Source organism: Macaca mulatta, chromosome 20 (genome assembly GCF_049350105.2).
Source record: "Macaca mulatta isolate MMU2019108-1 chromosome 20, T2T-MMU8v2.0, whole genome shotgun sequence".
Classification (NCBI taxonomy): Eukaryota; Metazoa; Chordata; class Mammalia; order Primates; family Cercopithecidae; genus Macaca; species Macaca mulatta.
In genome coordinates this window covers 8,686,947-8,699,149 of record NC_133425.1, presented here as the reverse complement: position 1 = coordinate 8,699,149, position 12,203 = coordinate 8,686,947, and the positions used below count along the sequence as shown (strand labels likewise).

The following is a 12,203-nucleotide window of genomic DNA, read 5'->3' as shown; positions in this document are numbered from 1 at the left end:
ACCTCAAAGCCTTCCAAGTCTCCCCCTTCCTCCATTCTACCATTCTGCTGGCAGATGTAACTCTAGCACCCCAAATATCTTGTAGTATGACAGCTTGCAATTACCTGTCATTATCTCCCCTGCCCGCACCCCCACCCCCTGCAACTTTTTATATTTTTGCAAGATGCACTCTTTGTGTTTAGAACTGGTAAGAAAATACCTAATCCGTTAACTACGAGAAATCCTATTTTTCCACGCAGCAGCTGAGATGGGGTTGGATACAGACGCCCCATGAACTGGCCTTGCTTTTTGGGTCACTCTTAAAAGAAGGCCAAGTCTATGATTAAAATACAGCAGGGCTCCAACACCATGGGACCCATATTCATATTCTCTCTCTCTCTCTCTTTCTCTTTCCTAGTTTCAGAGACAGAATCCCCAATGGGAAGAGATAAACTCACCCCAGCTGTGAGGCCAGCCGGCACAACGTTGGGTGGCCAGGCGTCAGTGTGAAGGGCTAGTGGTTAGCTCCATGAGCAAAAGTGTGGGCCACAGGAGGGAAAAGGAGGGGTGGAGAGGCTTTGCAAAAAGAAAAAAGGCAGAAGGAAAAGCATCAGGAGTATGGCAAAGAAAAAAAAAATAAGGCAAAGGGGATGGGAAATTAATAATCCAACAAGCAGGTTTCCTTCTTGTTATTAATCACACTGCTTTGCTCAAGCTGCAGAGAAACTCGGCGCTACACATGGGAGGGGAGGGGTTTGCACACCATTGGCCGCCTCTCCTCACTCCTATACATCTCAGCCAATCCTCCCTGTGCCTTAAGGTACAGAGATATCTAGGCTGCAGTTGCAAACCCCTGGAAGATGAAAAATCGTGCTCAGTGGGTAAGGCACTGCTCCATCCAGTTAATGCACTATAAACTTTATTTGAGCTGACTTCTCATTTGATCCCCCAGTGACGGGGTCAGGGAGTGCAAGCAATTCCACCCCAAATCATGCCATAATCGAATTGCTGCCTATTTCCCGAACCTATAATGAAAAAGGCAACCGAAATAATGCAGGTGATGTTGGCAGCCTCCCTTGCCTGTCGGACATTATTACCTCCGATTGCTTGCCGCCATTTCCCCAGTACTCTAACAATGAATATATTTCACAGCTCACTTGCTCTCCTGTGTGGGTGGCATGGTATAGATGCCTACATGATATGAAAGGAAATCTAAAACAATAGGACTGTTTCTGAGTGCCGTGCCTAACAGCCTACTGGTGGGAGAGGCAGTTGTATCCAAGTGTTTCTCACTCGCACAAGCACACGCACACACATGCACACATAAGCCACATAACCAAACATACACATAGAAATACGACGTGGCCCAGAATCACGGGCTCAACCAAAGCCAACTCCATTTCTCTTTGTCTATTTAAGTCCCAGCTTCATCACCTACAGCATAATAACTGAGAGTGTGATTCCTTTATCACTCAGAGGCTCTCAGGGTTTTTATTCTATTTTCTCCCTCTGAAAAATATGGAACAGATATGGCTTTAGGGACTGGGCAAGAGATAAAATAATGTGTGTACACTTCCTACTCGAAAATGACTTTTAAGGGCTCACTTCTTCAAAAAGGCTGAAGAAATCAACACTCTGTATTTGCATACCCTTACAAAATATAATTCAGTGTCCCATCATTATTTTGCATCTCAGAAAACTGTCGACAACAGCTTAAATCTTAAACCTAAGATGTCATGGTTCAGAAACTCAGAACCAAACAAGGAATGATGTTATTTCTTTTTCTTTTTCTTTTTTTTTTTTTTGAGACGGAGTCTTGCTCTGCCGCCCAGGCTGGGGTGCAGTGGCCGGATCTCAGCTCACTGCAAGCTCCGCCTCGCAGGTTTACGCCATTCTCCTGCCTCAGCCTCCCGAGTAGCTGGGACTACAGGCGCCCGCCACCTCACCCGGCTACTTTTTTGTATTTTTTAGTAGAGACGGGGTTTCACCGTGTTAGCCAGGATGGTCTCGATCTCCTGACCTCGTGATCCGCCCGTCTGGGCCTCCCAAAGTGCTGGGATTACAGGCTTGAGCCACCGCGCCCGGCCTGGAATGATGTTATTTCTATGACTACCCTTTGGCAAAGGCCATCTCCAGGCCAGTGGAAATGGAACAGTGAACACTGAGTGACCCTGCAGTCTCTGGAAGCAGCAAGCAACTGAGAGCCTCGGCAGGCTTGCAACCTACTTTTAATTTCCCCAACCTGCAGGTTCACTACACTCAGGGCAGGAACTTCGATATCACCAGATAGCAGATTTTCCTGCCTTAGAAAACTTGGCTGTGCCTGGGAAATGTCACTGTTGTCAAAGCTGATCTCACCAAACATTCAGGCTGGTGTTTATTTACCCTTGGAAATACGTGTATTTGTGGGTGCCTGAATATAAACAGTCCTAGATGTGAAAGTGTCCATTAAACTGGCAAATACATGTACCATAAATACATGCAGTTTAAGAATCAACCAGGAGATACTTAGATAAAATCAGAAACAAGAAAGTGTCCAAGGAGGGTATTTTCTTAAGCTTCAATGACAACACAGGTTGTTCTCTCTTTCTCTTTCGGCCTCCCATTTCTTCTTCATTTCACTTTTCCTCTCCTACTGTGCTCTACAATTTCTATTACACACAACTTTCCTGGTCAATACCATTGTCTTCCCCACCTTGGCCCAACCTGTAACAAGAAAAGCCAACCGCAGAAACGACACCGCTGCAAGACTGCAAGATGAGCAACAGAGTCAGCTGCGGTTCATCAGGTGAAGGTAGCACAATTTCACCTTCCATGTCTGTCCAGCCTCAGGAAAGGGCAGGACTATACTTTAAAAAAAAAAAAAAAAAGATACATAGATTTGAAAGTGCATGCGGACATACATGGACAAAGAATAATTCTTTAAAATACTCAGCACCACGGGCTATAGAGAACAGATCTTATAAGGAAAAAAAAGATCAATATAAAGAAAAAAGTGCTCTAGATGTAATTGAAGTCATACATTTGTACATGACTTCTGCTATATACCCAATTACTGCTATTTATCAAAGAGTAGACAACATTGAACCTGGCAGCATGAAAAACAAATTTTACTAAGTCAGAGGGAAAAAAAAAATCATCAGAAAGGGAAAGAAAAAAAAAGATACAAATAATAAATAATTCAATATTCTTGAGGAAAGCTCTTGCAGAAAAGGCCTGGTTGATTCAAACATCAGACATGCGTCTGACAAGAGATGTATCGATTTAGACAATTCTATCATCATTATTCCAGCCGGAGTCCTTCACAAAAGCTGCTCTTTTTGCTCCTGTTTTTATTGCTGTAACTACCAACCTCCTTCTTATACCTCAATCTCTTTGAACCAGTATTCATTACAGCTTAAATCTTAAGCCTAAGCATAAGATGATAAACAGATTCCATGTCTCATGTTTGGGAGGCAAGGGCTTAGCTTCCTTAAAATCTAATAGGACGAGAGGCTATTTACAATCTGCTGAGAATTTCCACACTCTACGGAATGGGTCCTGTGCCCCATCTGTATAATTACCACGGCAGAATATTTAGATTGGAGAGAGAGCACATATCCAAAGCAAACATTACCCACATCTAACAAAGAGTTGTCAAACGCCGAACAGGAAGGCTGACAACAAATGTACCCTCATTTGTTACTTTAAAGGCTATGAAAAGAAACAGTGACAACATATATCAGTAATGATTTCATTCTCTTCCCAGTTTCTGCCCAAACTGGGTTCTAAAACCATACTTATTCTTCCAATGAAAATAATAAAAAAAAAAAAGAAAGAAAGGAAGGAAGGAAGAAAGAAAGAAAAAAGAAAGATCCTCTTAGGTCAATGCAGATCGCTAAAATACAGTGGTATAATTAGTGGGGAAAAGAAAAAAAAAAAAGACATGCCTCCATTAGGCATCTGGAAAAAGCAGAACTATTTCTTCAGTGTGCGATGCGTTAATTACAACGGAGGTGCCATGGAAAATTAACAGTCTTGCAAAATGCAGGAGAGGTAAACAGACAAAACAGGAACTACTGGAGGGTCGGGAGAGCAAGTCAATTTTGAAGAAAGATAAAAGAACTGTCATGTCCCTGACGGCTGCGGAGAGGGGAAAGGGCAGGGGGCCCTGTTATCATCAGCTAATTAGGCAGGAGGTCCAAGCTTGCATATGCCGCAACATTTGCCATGGTAATCAGATGTATTATTCAAATGTGCAGGAAAACAAAAGCCGTGGCGAGCCTGACAGGGCACAATACAATCTGCCCCCTCGAAGGTGCCCACTGCATTGTGCCAAGGCGGGAGTGGGATTCTGGCTCCTCTGCATTCACAAGCGAGGTGTCCAGCTTAAATTCAGATGAGAGACGGGGGAGAATCCCAGAATTGAATATCCTTCTGTCTGTGTTTGATGCCCAGCTAAGGGGAGCGTCATCATTGGAATGATTGAAGAGGAACATCAGGTAGAGGGACAAAGCAGCAACCAACAAGACTAAGGACATGATGAAAACAACTCTTGGCCGGGCGGCGGGGCTCATGCTTGTAATCCCAGCACTTTGGGAGGCCAAACCGGGTGAACCGCTCGAGCCCAGGAGTTCCAGACCAGCCTGGGGAACATGGCGAAACCCTATCTCTAGTAAAAACACAAAAAATTATCCAGGCCTGGTGATGCACACCTGTAGTCCCAGCTACTCCAGGGGCTGAAGTGTGAGGAATGCATGAGCCCGGGAGGTCAAGGGTGCAGTGAATTCCGATTGCGCCACTGCACTCCAGCCTGGGTGACACAGTGAGAACCTTTCTCAAAAACAAAACAAAACAAACAGAAACAAAAAAACTCAACTCTTAGTGGGTCTGGAAGAGTCAATGCCTTCCTTTACAGGAGAGAGGACAGAAAGAGGTAGGGGAGAGAGAGGAAGACAGAGACATAGAGACAGCGAGAGAGAGGAAAAAAGAGGATGAGATCGTAAAGCATTAGTCCTAGAGAGCAGATAGCATCAATTTTTTCCCCCCCCGCGGTTGCAAAAGTAAGGGAGTGAAAACTCCTTGAAATCTAAGATCCAATCTAATCTAATAATACTCTGTGGCAAAGAACAGTTCAGCCAAATATTGTTTGGGTCTTTCATACCCGATGTGTAGTGACTATTTACAGGTAGAGACTTTAATGGCATCGGATAAGCCAACAGGAAAACAGAAGAGTTGTGTCAGGCAGAGACACAGAATGCCTAATTTCCATCTCAGATGCCTGACTCATGCCCTAAAGGGGCAGTGGTCGCCTCATTTAATGAAAAGTCTTCTGGACACCATGGGGCATAGGCAAGCGTCAAAGTTGTTTGCCACACAAGACAACAGGAGATGCTTTGCCCTGTGAAAATTGGGCATGAAGTCCCCCACTCAAACGTAGACAACACACAGTCCTGTCTGCTATACTCTGGAAGACCTGGCTTACCTCTGGCAAACCTCTTCTGTAATAACTTTTTAACCAGTATGGGGCATGGAGGCTTCCGAGGTGGAAATTATGGACCAGCAACAGAAATTAGTCCTCTTATCCTCAAGTTCAGCATGGCTAATGGACCTAGGTTGGCCTTGGGGGAGAGGTGGGGTTAGGAATGGAGGGCTGGACAGAGAGTGATAGGGACTGTCTTGGCCTCCAGCGACTGAATGTGATTTGAACATCTCATAGAGGATTCCCACACAGTGACATCTGGAGCCCGTCTGTGGGATGAGGGTGGTTATGGTAATGCGGGGATAGGCAGCATACTAGTGCCAATAGAGTACCTAATCCGGAAGGCCCAGCCCAATATATCTGTAGCAAAAGGGAGATGGAAGAGAATGGAGGAACAAGAGTGGGTCAAGAAGTGAAGTAGACAATCAAGCTCTCTCTAAGGACTAATTCTGTAACCACACACATGCACAGAGGGATATCAACATGAAGCCTTTCGCATACCTTTTATATAGCATTCTTGAAATGACAAAATTATAAAGATGGAGAACACATTAAGGTGTCCTGAAATATGGAGCAGAGAGGGAGGTCACTGCAGGGACAAAAGAGTAGAGCCTGGGATCTTTGTGATGGAGCGATGACGAATGTTGGCTATGGTGGCTATCACAGGAAGCTTCATGGGTGAGACACTGCAGAAACGTGAACACACACACACACACACACGATAGCATGTGAAACTGGTGAAATCTGAATAAGGCGGATGGGTTGGATCAAGGTTAGTTTCCTGGTGGTGGTGTTGTACTTTGGTTATACGAGATGTTACCACTGGGGAAATGGGGAAGAGGATATGGGGTCATCTCTTTGTGCTTTTTCTTTTCTCTTCTCTTCTCTTTTCTTTCTGACAGTCTTGCTCTGTTGCCCAGGCTAGTACAGTGGCATGATCTCAGCTCACTGCAACCTCCATCTTCTAGGTTCAAACGATTCCCCTGTCTCAGCTTCCCAAGTAGCTGGGATTATAGGCACACACCACCACACCCAGCCAGTTTTTGTTTTGTTTTGTTTTGTTTTTTGTATTTTCAGTAGAGGCGGGGTTTCACCATATTGGCCAGGCTGGTTTCAAACTCCTGACCTCAGATGATCTACCCACCTCGGCCTCCCAAAGTGCTGGGATTACAGGTGTGAGCCACTGCACCTGGCCTCTTTGTGCTATTTCTTAAAATTAGATATAAACGGACAATGAACTCAATCATTAAAAAATTTAGACAAAGTGTAAGTTTACAAGCCCCACACTGGAATCTCAGGGCTCCTACCTGCCAGCTATGAGTTCTTGAACACATTACTTCTCTAAGCCCCAGTTTTCTTCTATAAAATATGGATAATAAGGACACCTCCTTCAAAGGGTTGCTGTGGGGGATTGAATGAGATAATACGGCTATGTGCATAGACCAATGCTTGGCATTTAGTAGGGAGTTGATACGTGATAGCTATTCAGTATCACCATTGTCATTATTATTCACAACTAGTATCCAGATCTATGTAGAAAAAATGAAAGCATCGCTGAAGTCTACTTGCCTTTCACTCATTAATATTTCCTCAGAGATTAAATGGGTATCCATTGCCATTGGGGTCCTCTGATTTTCAATGACTGGGAATGGTGGGTGCCTTTCTAAACGCATCATCCACAAAGACAAGAACACCGTTCCCAGAAAGGGATCTTGCACTTTTACATCAACCCCGATCTTCTGTTTACAATTGTCCCCATCTTGTCTACAGGGCCCCGCTCCCAGCACACTGTGTACGCACTTTCCTGTACATCATTTCTTCCCTCTAACAATCAGCAGAGGTTGGGGGTGACTCCCAGGCACTCAATCATACCAGCTAAGCATGAGAGAGAGGAACTACAGGGAATAAAAGTCTCCATTCTGATCAAATTAGTTGGACATGGATCAATAGAAAGCTTTGACTTGTCCGTAAGCTCAGAGTCTCTGGATTCCGGGCACAGAGTAGTCTGAGAGATAGAGAAAGCGAGAGCGAGGGGAGGAATCATATCTGTTTCCTTGGCACAGAGATTTCCTTTTATTGAATCTGTCACTTCCCATTTCAGTTAACAAACTGCTGAATGGAGCTCATCGTTGGGCAAATATTACAGCTCCATGGAATACAAAGTGGGAGCAATTGTTTCGGACTGGGGGGTTGGGGGGTTAATAAGAAAGAAAGGACAAGGAAAGAAAAAGAGATCTAAGGACTGCATGTTAAAGAGGAGACCATCTCTGCAAAGATGAAGTTCGGGAAAGAAGAGAGAAGACAGTCCTAAGTTTCACTTGATTTTTTTTTTTTCTCCTAAACCACTACCAGCCCAAGCTTTGTAGCAAGCGTAACTGGGCCCAAAGTTATCACAGCAAATGCATAAAAAGGACAGTTCCATCTTTCCCGGGAGAGGATGCTAAGTTTAGAGTCAAATAACTTTGGAAAGAAGGGCCTGGAAAGATATATATACTCTTATTTTCTTCTACTTTCCTGCGCTGGAAAAGTAATATAATCATTGCTGGGTAGAGAAGAAATGGTAGCCCTTTTCTTGTCTTCTTGGAATTCAGCTAGTACTTTTTGGTTGAGGGTGGCACTTTGAAGAGACAGAACAGAGAATACAATGTTGGGAAGCTACTGTGTTCTTAATAATGTTAGGTATATATTTTGTATGTCACCCCAAATCATGAAGCCAGAAAAGAGGAGAGCTGGGTTTCAAACCCAGTTTGGATGCCAGGGCCTGTGTTTATTCCACATTGCCATTCTGTCTGCCTTCTCCATGGGTTGGTCTGTTACTCATTGCTGAGACATTCAGCCATCTCTCAGATGAGCTTGAAGTTCACGATGACCACAAACTTCAAGTGCATTGGCTCAAAGCTACCCTCTGGATCTATATTTTGAATCAGAGCTCCATCTGGTTCCACAGGCAGAAGATACTGATTTATCTTGGATTATAATGCTAGCCAGGGGTACCTGTCATTGGTTGCATATCAGATGCATCATCTGAGAAAACCTTAACATCCCAGATGCTTGGCTCCTGCCTCTGGGAGATTTGAAGGCATAGCCAGGATTATAAGTCATAGGGCATGGCAATATAATAATAAATAGGGAAAATGGTAACAAAATAATTAGTTCCTTAAGAGGATTATAGTTGGTACTGCTAGTGACTTTGGAAGTGAAGTCTGAATCTTTGTATGTCAGAGGCTGTAGAGTATAGAAAGAGCTATCCTTGGCCATCTGCTATATGATCATATAACCTCACAACTCCCCTCATCTGTAATGTTGGGATGAAACATCTTCCCTTGCACAAGTTGTTATAGGGATTAGAAATAAGGACCGGGTGCGGTGGCTCACCATGTGTAATCCCAGCACTTTAGAAGGCTGAAGTGGGCGGATCACCTGAGGTCAGGAGTTCAAGACCAGCCTGGCTAACATGGCAAAACCCCATCTCTAGTAAACATAATTGAAGATTTTTTAATTTTCTTCTTCCTTTATTCCATCTTTCCTCTCATGTAATTTTCTCAGAAAGACCTCTGACCACCAATCTATCTTCTTACCTTGCTTTCACTCCATCTTTATACCACTTCCCATGGCCAGTCAACATAGAGTTCCTTGTGTAAGGCATGCTGCCAATCATCTCCACCAAGGTGAGCACTACGTTTTGTTCATTTCTGTATCCCTGCCACCTGCAATCCCATCTTGGTGCATGGAAGTGTATGGGAAACACTTGTTGAATAACTAAGTGAAGAATGAATGAATGAATTGTCTGTAGACCCCTTGAATTGGGATTTTCTGGTTGGTTTGTAACATGAACTGATTCTCATCTCATTCCCAGATTTGATGAGTGACAGTCTTCGGAGACAGGGTCAGGACTCTGCACCTCCACATCTCTGCAGGAGGTGAAGATGGCTGCCAACATCTGAGAACCATCTCCTTAGGGTTAGCAAAGTAATTACTAATGAGCTGTTACAATGTGCCAGGCTCTGCACTTTAAATAATGCAAACCCATTAATCCTCACAAAAGCCAAAGTGGTGAGTCTCATCATCCTCAATTTACAGGGCAGAAACCAAGTTCACGGGCTTCATGAGAGGTACCTGGGATCCAGCTCTACAAAACTACAAAGAAAATACTCTTGTCAGTAAACTGTGCTCTTAAACCAAGTAACCCTCTTTGTTTGTTTGAATCCTATCCATTTCTGAATGCCACACCCACTGAGGAATACTTTGTTGACATTTATGTTAGATACCAGGCGACCAGGGCCTGAGAACGGCAAGAGGACAAGCAAGGGGAGGGCCGAAGCCTGGAATCTATGGTGGAATGGATGGTAGCCTTACAAGGAGATGGAGGGCATCTCAGTGGTTTGCAAAGTGCAGTCCCCAGGATGGTAGTATTGACCTCACCTTGGATCTTGTGAGAAGTGCGAAGTTTCTGGGCCCCATCCCAGACCCACTGAATCAGGAACTCTGGGGGTTGAGGCTGGACATCTAGTTTTAACAAGTGATCCAGGGATGTGTGGGACCCATTGCTACCGAGGAAAACTGGGGAAGGGAGGCAGGGAGTCAGATGGAAGAGGGTGGCCAGGGGAAAGGAATGGTTTACAGGCGAGAATCAGTGTTGAGACACAAAGAGGTTACTAAGGCTTCCGGGTAGTGATGCCAAGGTGTCTCAATGGTGTGTCCTGGGAAAAGCTGGTGCTATGAAAGGCCTTGTGATCACAGAGGCTTGTGACCTACATTGTTTTTCCCTATCACTGCTTCTCAAGTAAAATAATTCCATGATTAAATCAGCTTGGGAAAACCTGAACTAAAACAAGCCACACAAATTTGTTTATGCTGTTTACTGTGGGACTTTTCAAAGTCTTTGGGAGTCTAACAGACATAGGAGAAATCTCAGATACAATGCTTTATATTACTAAGTGATAACCCCTATGAACACAAAATCTAGAAAGTATCTGGTTAGTTCATACCTTTTGTGTGGGCTTATTTTAGATTTACAGAAATGTTGCGAAGTTCGTACAGACAATTTCCATGTACTCAACAATTTCCCCTATTATTAACTTGTTTGTTTGTTTGTTTGTTTATTTATTTATTTATTTATTTATTTATTTTTGAGACAGAGTCGCACTGTATTGCCCAACCTGGAGTACACTGGTGCAATCTTGGCTCACTGCAACCTTCGTCTCCCAGGTTCCAGTGATTCTCCTGCCTCAGCCTCATGAGTAGCTGGGATTACAGGTACATGCCACCACGCCCGGCTAATTTTTGTACTTTCAGTAGAGATGGGGTTTTGCCATGTTGGCCAGGCTAGTCTGGAACTCCTCAGGTGTTCCGCTGAAGTACTGGGATTAAAGCCGTGAGCCACCATGCCCAACCAATTTCCACTGTTATTAACATCTTACGGTAGTGTGGTACCTGTTTCACAACTGAGGAACCAGTATGAGTACATTATGATTAACTGCAGCCTATACTTAGATTGCTTTAGTTTTCATCTAATGTCCTTTTTCGGCTCCAGGATCCCATCTGAGATAACACATAACATCTAGGTGGCCGTGACTCTGAAGGCTCTTCTTGTCTGTGACAATTTCTCACACTTTCCTTTTTTTATTTTTTTGAACGGAGTTTCGCTCTTGTTGTCCAGGCTGGAGTGCGATGGCATGATCTCAGCTCACTGCAACCTCCGCCCCTGGGTTCAAGCGATTCTCCTTCCTCAGCCTCCCAAGTAGCTGGGATTATAGGCATGCACCACCATGCCCAGCTAATTTTTGTACTTTTAGTAGAGACAGGATTTCTCCATGTTGGTCAACCTGGTCTCGAACTCCTAACCTCAGGTGATCCACCTACCTTGGCCTCCGAAAGTGCTGGGATTACACGTGTGGGCCACTGTGCCCGGCCTGACATTCCTTATCTTTGATCACTTTGACAGTCAGATATTTTGCACGATGTCCCTCAATTGGAAGTTATCTGATGTTTTTCTTATAATTAGACTGGTGTTATAGATTTGGGGGAAGAAAAAACTTACTCCATTTTTAAATAGTACTTCCCATTTTCATGTGTTCAGCATCTTTGCTAAGTCTGTTACGGCCTCGTCTCCTCTCCGAAAGATGGGGTGAAATTTAGAGAAGGAAGACTGTAGAACTGAAATTCCACACACCGTCAGGAAAACTAATGTGGGATTGTGGCTAAACTGATGAGGATGAGACCTGATGCTTCTTGCTTAACACACAACCTTCAAGACAAAGTTCTTTGTCAGCCATTCTTAGAATTCAAGTTGATTGGCCAGGTGTGGTAGCTGTAATCCTAGCACTTTGGGAGGCTGAGGTGGGCAGATCACCTGAGGTCAGGAGTTCAAGACCAACTGACCAACATGACAAAACCCCGTCTCTACTAAAAATACAAAAATTGGCCAGGCATGGTGGCTCATGCCTGTAGTCCCAGCTACTCGGTACGATGAGGCACAAAAATCTCTTAAACTCAAAGTGAGCCAAGATCATACCACTGCACTCCAACCTGGGGGACAGAGTGAGGCTCGGTCTCAAAAAAAAAAATAAAAAATAAAAAAAAAATTCAAGTTGATTACTAGGTGCAGAGTAGATTGCTGGAACTTACTAGTACTCCCCACAATTAGGTGGACTTACACACACACACACACACACACACACACACACACACACACACACGTGAAAACTCATGATCCTCAAGCCTGATGAAAATGCAGGACCCTCTGAGGGAAGTAGGAACATCT

At 44.1% G+C, this 12,203-nt stretch overlaps 1 protein-coding gene and 1 long non-coding RNA gene across 46 annotated transcripts in view; one reads left to right on the top strand and one right to left on the bottom strand.

The window, feature by feature from the left end:
* RBFOX1 (RNA binding fox-1 homolog 1) overlaps nt 1–12,203 on the bottom strand; it is a 2,485,711-nt gene that overhangs the window by 289,072 nt on the left and 2,184,436 nt on the right. The gene's annotated exons all lie outside the window — the stretch shown is intronic.
* LOC144337934 (uncharacterized) lies at nt 1,754–5,922 on the top strand. The gene is made up of 2 exons (XR_013411575.1): nt 1,754–1,893; nt 4,695–5,922. It is a non-coding gene; the product is annotated as an uncharacterized LOC144337934 (long non-coding RNA).